The sequence below is a fragment of the Pinus tabuliformis genome, chromosome X, assembly GCF_031772625.1.
Source record: "Pinus tabuliformis cultivar Carrire ecotype Pingquan chromosome X, CPIR1, whole genome shotgun sequence".
Taxonomy (NCBI): Eukaryota; Viridiplantae; Streptophyta; class Pinopsida; order Pinales; family Pinaceae; genus Pinus; species Pinus tabuliformis.
Window position 1 is genome coordinate 1,734,442,563 of NC_142308.1, and position 9,061 is coordinate 1,734,451,623.

Consider the following 9,061-nt stretch of genomic DNA (forward strand, 5'->3'; position numbering starts at 1 on the left):
AGTCTATGGCAAAATTGCGAGAAAGGCAACCGAGCAGAAGGGGACCTGGGCGAGGTGCATCCTCACGCCCCCCTGCAGCAGATGAGCACCATCACTGCTGCTGCTGCTACTGCCACAGGAGGGCGAGAGCCACACCAATTCAGGCCGGGCAGTTCATGGAGGTTGGCAGCTCAAGTGAAGGAGAGCCAGTGCTTCCAGCATTCGGCTCAGTCGTTTTCACCTTGGGCAGCTCGAAGGATAATGCAGGTATCAGTGCTCATATCTCAGTTCTCTTTACTAAGGCTCCTGAGGGAAATGAAGGTGGAAAGCAACCAGTTTCGGCTGAGCCACTTCCAGAAGGCATTGGTGAGGAAAGTCCAGTGCTGCAGCCACCAATCGAAGCTGGCACCTCTAGGAAAGAGATCCAGCAAGCCCCTTCCCATCCTCCGGAGCTGGAACCTCAGGACATTGCAAAGGATCCTATGGACATGTGGGCAGGGGTCCCTGAAGGCCAAGGTTGGAGCTACATCATTGAGGAAGAGCCCGAAGACTGATCCCCAGAAGCACTCTCCGGCATACTCCTTTCTCTCTCGGCTCTGGTCTAAGTCAAAGGTCTCAGCGGGTATTTGGGTTCTGCTCGTTACTGTGTTTGTTAATTTTCAGTTCTTAATATTGTCATATTTATGTCAGTCACGCGTCTGGACAAGGTTCACTGTAAGTTTTTTGATGGAAGCCCCTGCGTGGGCCGTCTCGTTACTGTTTAGCTCAATGCTGTTCCATGTTCTGGTATAGTCATGTCATTTTGGTCTTTTGCTTTAGTATGCTCTGGAGGAGTTTTGGTAAGTCCTGTAGGTGCTGCCCCTGCGAGGGAGCATTTTGTGTCAAGCTAAGCTATCCAAGGTGCCACAGCTGGCCCTGGATGGCCTGTCTCTCTGCATGTAAAGTTTACCTGTAAATATTATATAATAGACTAGATAGTTTTTACCGAGAAAAAAAAAAAAACAGTTAATGAAGAAAACTAGAATACATTACTGAACTTCATCTTCTAACTATTGATAAAAACTAGAAAGAGATCAAGCAAATGGAAGTTACTCTAAATTATGAACACTGTTAATAAGAAAATAATGGAAAATGCATGACAGACATCGTTAGCAAGAAAATGATTATAAACACTGTGAAAGAAAATGATGAATTTACAGTTAACAAGAAGAAGAAAAATAACATGAAATGAAATGAAACCTTTTCAGTGCAATGACCCTCTACAACTGATTAGGCTACGCTTTCTCAATCAACTCCAAGGAAACTCCTTCAAATTCTCATAAAAACATGTGATCTTCATATTAACAATAGGGACACAAAATGCCCAGAAATTATGGAGTTCATAACTTGATTTCACAATAAAACTATCACTATCACTACTAACTTCCTCAGTTCTTTACACAGGTATTTATAAGAAAATCATACAACTGTTTGTGGAGAAAAATATGCTATAGTCAAAACACGTAGAAGACAGGTACGCGGAATTTCTTCCTTGGCTGCTAGAGACATAAATCCAAGATGGTGGTTTTTGATTCGATTGCACAGGTGGTTGTTGGAGTCCGTAGGTTCAGGTAGTTGTTTCGGATAATGCTTCCCATTATTGTGAAACGTGTTAGTTAACCATGAAAAGGAGTCCTGTTACCTTCAGTATCTGCGTTTGACTTCTCCATTGACCGTAGTCTTATACCAACTTCCTTGTCAACCTAGGCTAGGTGAATAGGACAGGGTCCATGTCAAGATGATTTCCAAGCTACCCATGTAGTTAGTTTCTCTTTCTGACACCTGGAACTTGTTAAAGCATGAAGGTAGCTACTGAACAGCCGATTAGTTGCAGAATAGGCTATGTTCCATAGCTAATATACAAAAATTTATTTAAACAGCAAAACATAAAAGAATAATATGTAAATCACTAAATTTCCTGCTTAAGATAGTATATACTAGTAATTGGTGATGAGAATGCATCTTTCTTATGGAAAACCAAGGAAAAAGAATGAAAAGGGTTGCTATGGAAAGAGTAATTTTGAGGGTCGACAATTGCCTCGTTAGATATGTGCCCGAGCCACCTCCCCTTGATCCCTGCAGAGAAGGTGAAACAAACCAATCAATTTACCCAAACAACATACACATGTACATATTTGGACATGGAAGCATGGAACTTAAAGAAAGCAAATGGAAATAACTCATTAATGGAACATGCATCCCAAGTATTCCAATTTAAGGTGTCATATATTGTATGGTTGAGTGAATTATGCTTTCATCTGGAAATCAGCTCAACATTTAAGCACCTTAATGGGCTTACTAATTAAATGTGATCATGGTATTATATGAGGCCCAAGGTAATTTCCTATTCAAAGGATAAACACCTAGAAATATATTGTTAATACGCATCTGAGGGTGAGGACTGATTCGAGTTGGACCTTCAATCACATATTCCAAATATATAAGGATGCAAGGGAAAGATATAATTCCCACAAACCCTAACGCACATGCTGAGGTGAAGGATTCTCCAAGGACCTGAGGAAAATGTGATGTTATGACTCCCACTATGATCATGCCAATGGGAGCGTACCCCTAGAGGCATGCGAATATGGTGACAACAGGGAGGGGATCACTCTTCTAACAATCTAGGGTTTCTCATAAACCCTAATATTGTCACTCTTATGGGAAGCCACCTTGAACGCATGCTTGTTCAAATATAGGACATCCATTAATCATGATGCGTATCATGTGAAGATGAGTTATAAAATCATAAGAGACTCTTAACGCCTCAATGAAGCCATTAAACTTTGAAACCCTAATGTGATTCTAATGCCTATATCGGAGATAAAACATGATGCATAAATGTAATGCATGAAACACGAGTGGGTGCACCAAAGGGGATGGATAGGCAAGGTCACAGGGAGAGAAACTGGTTGGGGTCCTATCAAAACCCTAGAAGCTTGGGGCAAGTGGTAGGGTACCCAAAATTTTGAATATGCCCAAAATTTGGGTGGTGTTGTAGCAACTACAATAATTGGCGAACCACTGGTAGAATCCAGTATCTCTGTCAACACCCTTGTAGTAGTCCGAGTGTGAATAATCATGTAAGGAAATATCGAACAGATACTATGGGAAGAATTTCAAAATCTTGAGATTTGCATCTAGTGCTATTTTTTCCAAGTAGTTATCCAACATCTTGGTAGCTTTGATGATGGTAGCCTGAGAAGGAGAATCAACTAGGCCATCAGACTCATATCCACCCAAGTTTGAATCCACCGTGTTCTGATTCTCATCCTGCTATAAAAAATTCCCTAATATTCTATGCACTACATCCACATCAAACAAAGTATCTCTATTGCGTGAGAAGGAAGGAGTAAGCAGATCATCGACACAAGCACATTCGAGCTGACGCCCAATTCTTTTCTCCAGGTCCAACCTACAAGAAATGGTGGTGTTAAGCATCATAGCAGTAGGAAGCAGGGTGAAGAGAAAGACAATGGGTATGGTGTTTTTCTCTGTAGGCAAGAGGCTCACAATAGTCTCCACCACAATTCTCTATTCGTGTTGCTCTAAGGCAGCAGCAGGGCTAGGCAGCTTTGTTCGAGCAGAGGCATCTCATTTCTTAGCAATCCCTTTCAGAGCATGTTCAGCATAATGCATGAGCGATGTCCTGATGCTCTCATGCCTTACACCTTTGGATTTCATGGCCAATATTACTTTCTGATACATTTCGATGCCAAGAACTGACAAATATTTGATCCACTAATCTCCAACTGAACAGTTTGTTGACAATCCTTGCTCTGCAGCCTTCTACAACTGTTGTAATCTAGATGTGGTAGGCTCGATGCCATTTGTTCCCTACAGGCCTTTGAAGCAATTGCATCAATTCATTTTCTTACAATTTTTAGTTCCTCTGCAAAGGGGAGTAGATTCCCACAACTGCGTATAACTTCTATAGACTTTTCAAGGCTTTAGGCCACAACTTGATTAAGGTAGGCTTCCGTGTGAGCCGTTAGGCTTTCTTCTATGTAGTCCTCATTCATTTCAAGATATTGGGCAGCACAGTGAAGATGGCCCACATTTGATTAGGTGATTGCAAAGTTGATGCCATAACAAAACCTTGTTGCTAATTCAAAAGTGTGTGCTATGTCGGGTAAGTCAGGGAAATATAGCTTTAAATTATCCTGGTCTCTTAAGTCTGCTATTAGCTTTTGGGTCCGCCTGCTCCATGATACGAATGGAAAATTGTGCAATGCAAGGCATCCACCATCGACATCTATAAGAATGTCAATCGGAACATCTGAAAAAATCATATGTCCAATTTTTGATGTTGTTCCTTTGGTATGATTAATCGATTCCTAGAGCTTGTGTGGAACTATCTTTCCAACCCACAACTTATGTTAGAAACCCTTCAAGTCTACATTTAACATTAGTTTTTTGGCAAACGGTTGCCTCGTTGGATATGTGCCGAGCCACCTCCCCTTGATCCCTACAGAGAAGGTGAAACAAACCAATCACTTTACCCAAACAACATACACATGTATATATTTGCACGTGGAAGCATGGAACTTAATGAAAACAATGGAAATAACTCATTAACGGAACATGCATCCCAAGTATCCCAATTTAAGGTGTCATACATTGTATGGTTGAGTGAATTATGCTTTCATTTGGAAATCAGCTCAACATTCAAGCACCTTAACGGGCTTACTAATTACAAGTGATCATGGTATTATATGAGGCCCAAGGTAATTTCCTACTCATAGGATAAATGCCTAGAAATATCTTGTTAATACGCATCTGAGGGTGAGGACTGATTCAGAACAGGGTTGGACCTTCAATCACATATTCTAGAGTTATAAGGATGCAAGGGAAATATATAATTCCCACAGACCCTAACGCACATGCTGAGGTGAAGGATTCGCCAAGGACCTGAGGAAAATGTGCTGCTATGACTCCCACAATGATTCCATGTGATGCCAATGGGAGCGCACCCATAGAGGCATGTAGATATGGTGACAACAGAGAGGGGATCACTCTTCTGACAATATAGGGTTTCTCATAAACCCTAATATTGTCACTCTTACAGGAAGCCATCTTGAATGCATGTTTGTTCAAATATAGGACATCCACTGATCGCGATGTGTATCATGCGAAGATGAGTTTTAAAATCATAAGAGACTCTTAACGCATCAATGAAGCCATTAACCATCGAAACCCTAATGCGATTATGATGCCTATATCGTATATAAAACATGATGCATGAATGTAATGCATGAAACGCGAGTGGGCACACCAAAGGGGTTGGGTAGGCAAGGTCGCGAGGAGAGAAACTGGTTGGGGTCCTATCAAAACCCTGGAAGCTTGGCGCAAGTGGTGGGGTACCCAAAATTTTGAATGTGCCCAAAATTCGGGTGGTGTTGTAGTGACTACAACATGGGTTTTGACTCAAAGTTAGAATATGCATCTAGCTCTAAATCCTTCAACACAACCACTAGTGACTATTTGGCTCGAGACTCATTTGTGTTGTGAGTCAGTCTCTTATGGAACTCACACCACTTTCCTGTACCCTTCTTTTCTTCATTATGTTTTTCTTTTCTTTCAGCTTCAACGGGTTGTCCTATGTCACCCCGCCTTGGCTTTGTCCTTTGTTTTGTAGTTTGGGGGTGCCTTTCACTTGCTTCAGATTCATAGATCCAAAGTATCGCTTCTTCTATTAAATTTCTGCTCGATCTTGACAGTGTATAGATAGGCAACACCAAGCAAGGAGATGTTTATGAACTCCATCTCGTCTTGGATGTATATTTGTAGACAGTCATGGTACTTGAGTACCAGATTCCACTCAAAATCCTTGTGAAATATGGCATTTCTTGGTCCCTTCCCTGCCGCAGTGTGGTCCACTTTATGTATTTATCCTGATAGCTCCCTACAGCGTAATATTGTTCCTTGATGGCCTCTCAGAAATAATTCCAAGTGGGTTCAGCTAAAAACAGTGAGGGTTCCCTCTCATCCCTCTCATCACAATAAGTTTCACACCAATATTTGATGGGGGGGGCAGCTTTCAGGAGTGAAAAAGTAATCTCTTCCCTTTAGGAAAAATCATGAACCCAAAAAATATCCTTCCATCATATTTAACCATTTATCTACAACATTTGCATCTATATTGCCTTCAAATATAGGAATGTCAAAGTTGACTTTACCTTAAAGGGACTGGCATCTCCAGGATGGCTATTGGATGAAGATGTGTCACTTGTGGGCATGCACTGAAGGATCTGGGAAAAGTTGTCCATAATCTCATTCCTTTGCTGCTTGAGGGCTTCTTCAAACAACATTTTGAAAGGATCCCCTACTCCCTCGTCTTTATTTTCTGCCACCATGGGAGGTCTTCAGGGTCAACAAGGTCAGTCTTGCAAAGTTTCAACCAGTTCAAGTTTAACTCCTTATACCTCAACCTTGTTGGGGACATGCAAAAAAAAATACAAAGAAATAGAAAATTTCTCTCATACCACAAATCTAGATTTATGCAGGAACAAAATGAAATAAAGATATAAACATAAACATAGAGATACAATGAAACAAAACTTTAATTCATTAGTAGAAAAGTATTGAAAATTGTTTACATTCAAAATGGAAATAAACTAGCTTAAACGATGATAGATTATCTCTAATAAGAGATGTGGCAGCTACATGCCTTCTAAACTATGTTACAATGAGGCTCGAAGTCTTATTTATTATTAATAAACAATCGAAAATCCTAAACATCCAAAAATTTAACCATAGGAGATTAAGCACTAAAAGTATGTGGGCCCCATTGGGGAAAATTTGTGCATCAACTTCCAGAGGTCATAAATTTGGCATAAGATCCTGGTATGATGTGTACGATACCTCATTAGAAATATCTATCCGCGGACTAAAAATTTGGATTGAAAATCATTATCACAAACTATAGGTTTTCTTGTTTCCCAAAAAAATGTCGTTTGTCCATTTTCCATGAAAAAATGGTGAGGTTCCAAGTGGAATAGGTGGGTGCCCACCAATATCCACCTAGATCACTTTCCCTTACATTCGCAAAGTCGCAGAATGAAGGATCTGAAACTTTGTGACTTGAATCATACTGTGACCATGCAACCTTCCTCTCTTGCTCCCAATTTCATAGTGGTTGTTGGAATCTATTCTAAACGTGACCCAATGACCATGCAACCTATGAATTCTATCTTTTTCCAATTATTTCAACTTGCTCCTGAGTCGCATAGTTGCACGAGTGCCCTTTTAGAGGCAGTCTCTCCTGCGACTTGATTTCAAGTGTGACTTGGAGACCTTCTTATTCCTTTGTGACCTATCCCTTTGAGATTTTGTGTGATCTTTTGAGAAATGTGACCTACTCATTGACCCAAGTTGAAACCAAGTGGCTCACTCATTTTGCACCTGTAACATTTTATCTGTGTTTAGTCATTTTTATCCATGTTAACCTCATTGTCTTGGGATCACATCTTTGAAATTCTAGGTGACATTGATTTCGATTGCATTAGTATTTCATCATTTTCTAGAGAAATGGCATCACTGGTGGTCAATAGTTCTTGTAGGGGTTCGAGAAGGTGTTTAGACAAAGCAGAGAGTAGCATAGAAGGGTTTGTGGATAACCCACCTACTCTGTTGATTTATGGGGACATGGCCTATAATATCAATAAGAATACAAAGTTGACTTGGTGGGATATCCATTTTGATTTTTCTAACCAAGCTATCCCCAAAGATAGAGAATATTTTAGGGTGTACATCAACATTAAAATATCTTGGTTCCATAAGGTAGTTGCACACCCACCAGTATTCCCATGTGCCAAAACTATTGATTGGATATTGAAATGTTCAAATTTCAATCAATGGGCCATCAAAAGGTATGACAAATATATTTTAGCCTCTTTTGTTGCTGCTAATATTTCCAGTTACTATAAGTTGTTTGAGTGAGAAGAAACTTTCAAAACTAGATGGCTGGAAAATTTCAATGAAACTACCAAAGATACCAAAGACATATTGAAATCATGGTGGCAAGAACCCACCAAGTTCAAGGTTAAACATGATCGGATCTATAAGCCAGAAGGCATAAGAAAGGTGTATCAGTTAATGGTCGTTATGTTTAATAGATTGTACATGAGAGTAGATATAGATACCTTCCTAGGATCATGGGTACATTTGATGCATATAATCGCCACTAAAGGAACCATATTCAATTGGGAAAGCATCTTGGGATCTACACTAAAGATGAATATTCAGGCGGCCAAAAATATAGAGGAGTGTAAGCCATCATAATTTTACATGGCCTCTTAACTTCTTGATGTAGTTTGCACCAAATGCTAATTCGAAGGATGGAGCTTTAGATGGAACCGAGAGGTACCAGAACTAGTATGTATTTACTACAAGTGATTTTGGAACCTACGTTAGAAGGCTTCATTTGAAACTACCTCAAAATATTTTATTGCTCCTTTATATCAAACAATGTTTTGTCATGATCCAACTTGTATGTCAAAGTGAGCTCAAAATACCCTCATCGAGGTGGAAGATTGGTTCCCTATTAGGGAATCAACTTATACCAAAGTTTTTAGTGCATACAAGCCTCCTCATGCTTTCCCAATGTTAGTGACATATATAGTTCTCTTACAAGAGGTTTGTTACCAACTAACTAACAGATTATTCAAAACATTATCAAATGGATAAAAGGGACCTTGGCCTGTATTTCCTTTAACAATTTGAGCATATTCTCTTGAAAATCTCAAAGAAGTCGAAGCCAAAGCTGAGGAAATAAAAAGGTTTTTATTTCATTAATCTGGGTATCTGGAAATATGAACCAAGGGGTATTGTAGCCATGCATTGTAAAGAATTTGGATTTTTATGGTCCTATAGACATGAGCAATAATCATAAATCTGTGTGATAATATAAAGCTTGTTCTCACTAGAAAAAATCATGCACAAGTATGATCAACTCTCTGCCTTACAAGCCCACACTGACCAACACTTAGCCAATTTCTACTACCTTCTGAGCCCCTATTTCCTTCCGCAATTCCTGAGAGGA

General features: G+C 39.8%; 1 pseudogene; it reads right to left on the bottom strand.

Moving 5' to 3' along the window:
- Positions 1-3,123: 3,123 nt before the first annotated feature.
- On the bottom strand, positions 3,124-4,310 carry LOC149146723 (BTB/POZ domain-containing protein At5g48800 pseudogene; annotated as a pseudogene).
- Positions 4,311-9,061: the final 4,751 nt, after the last annotated feature.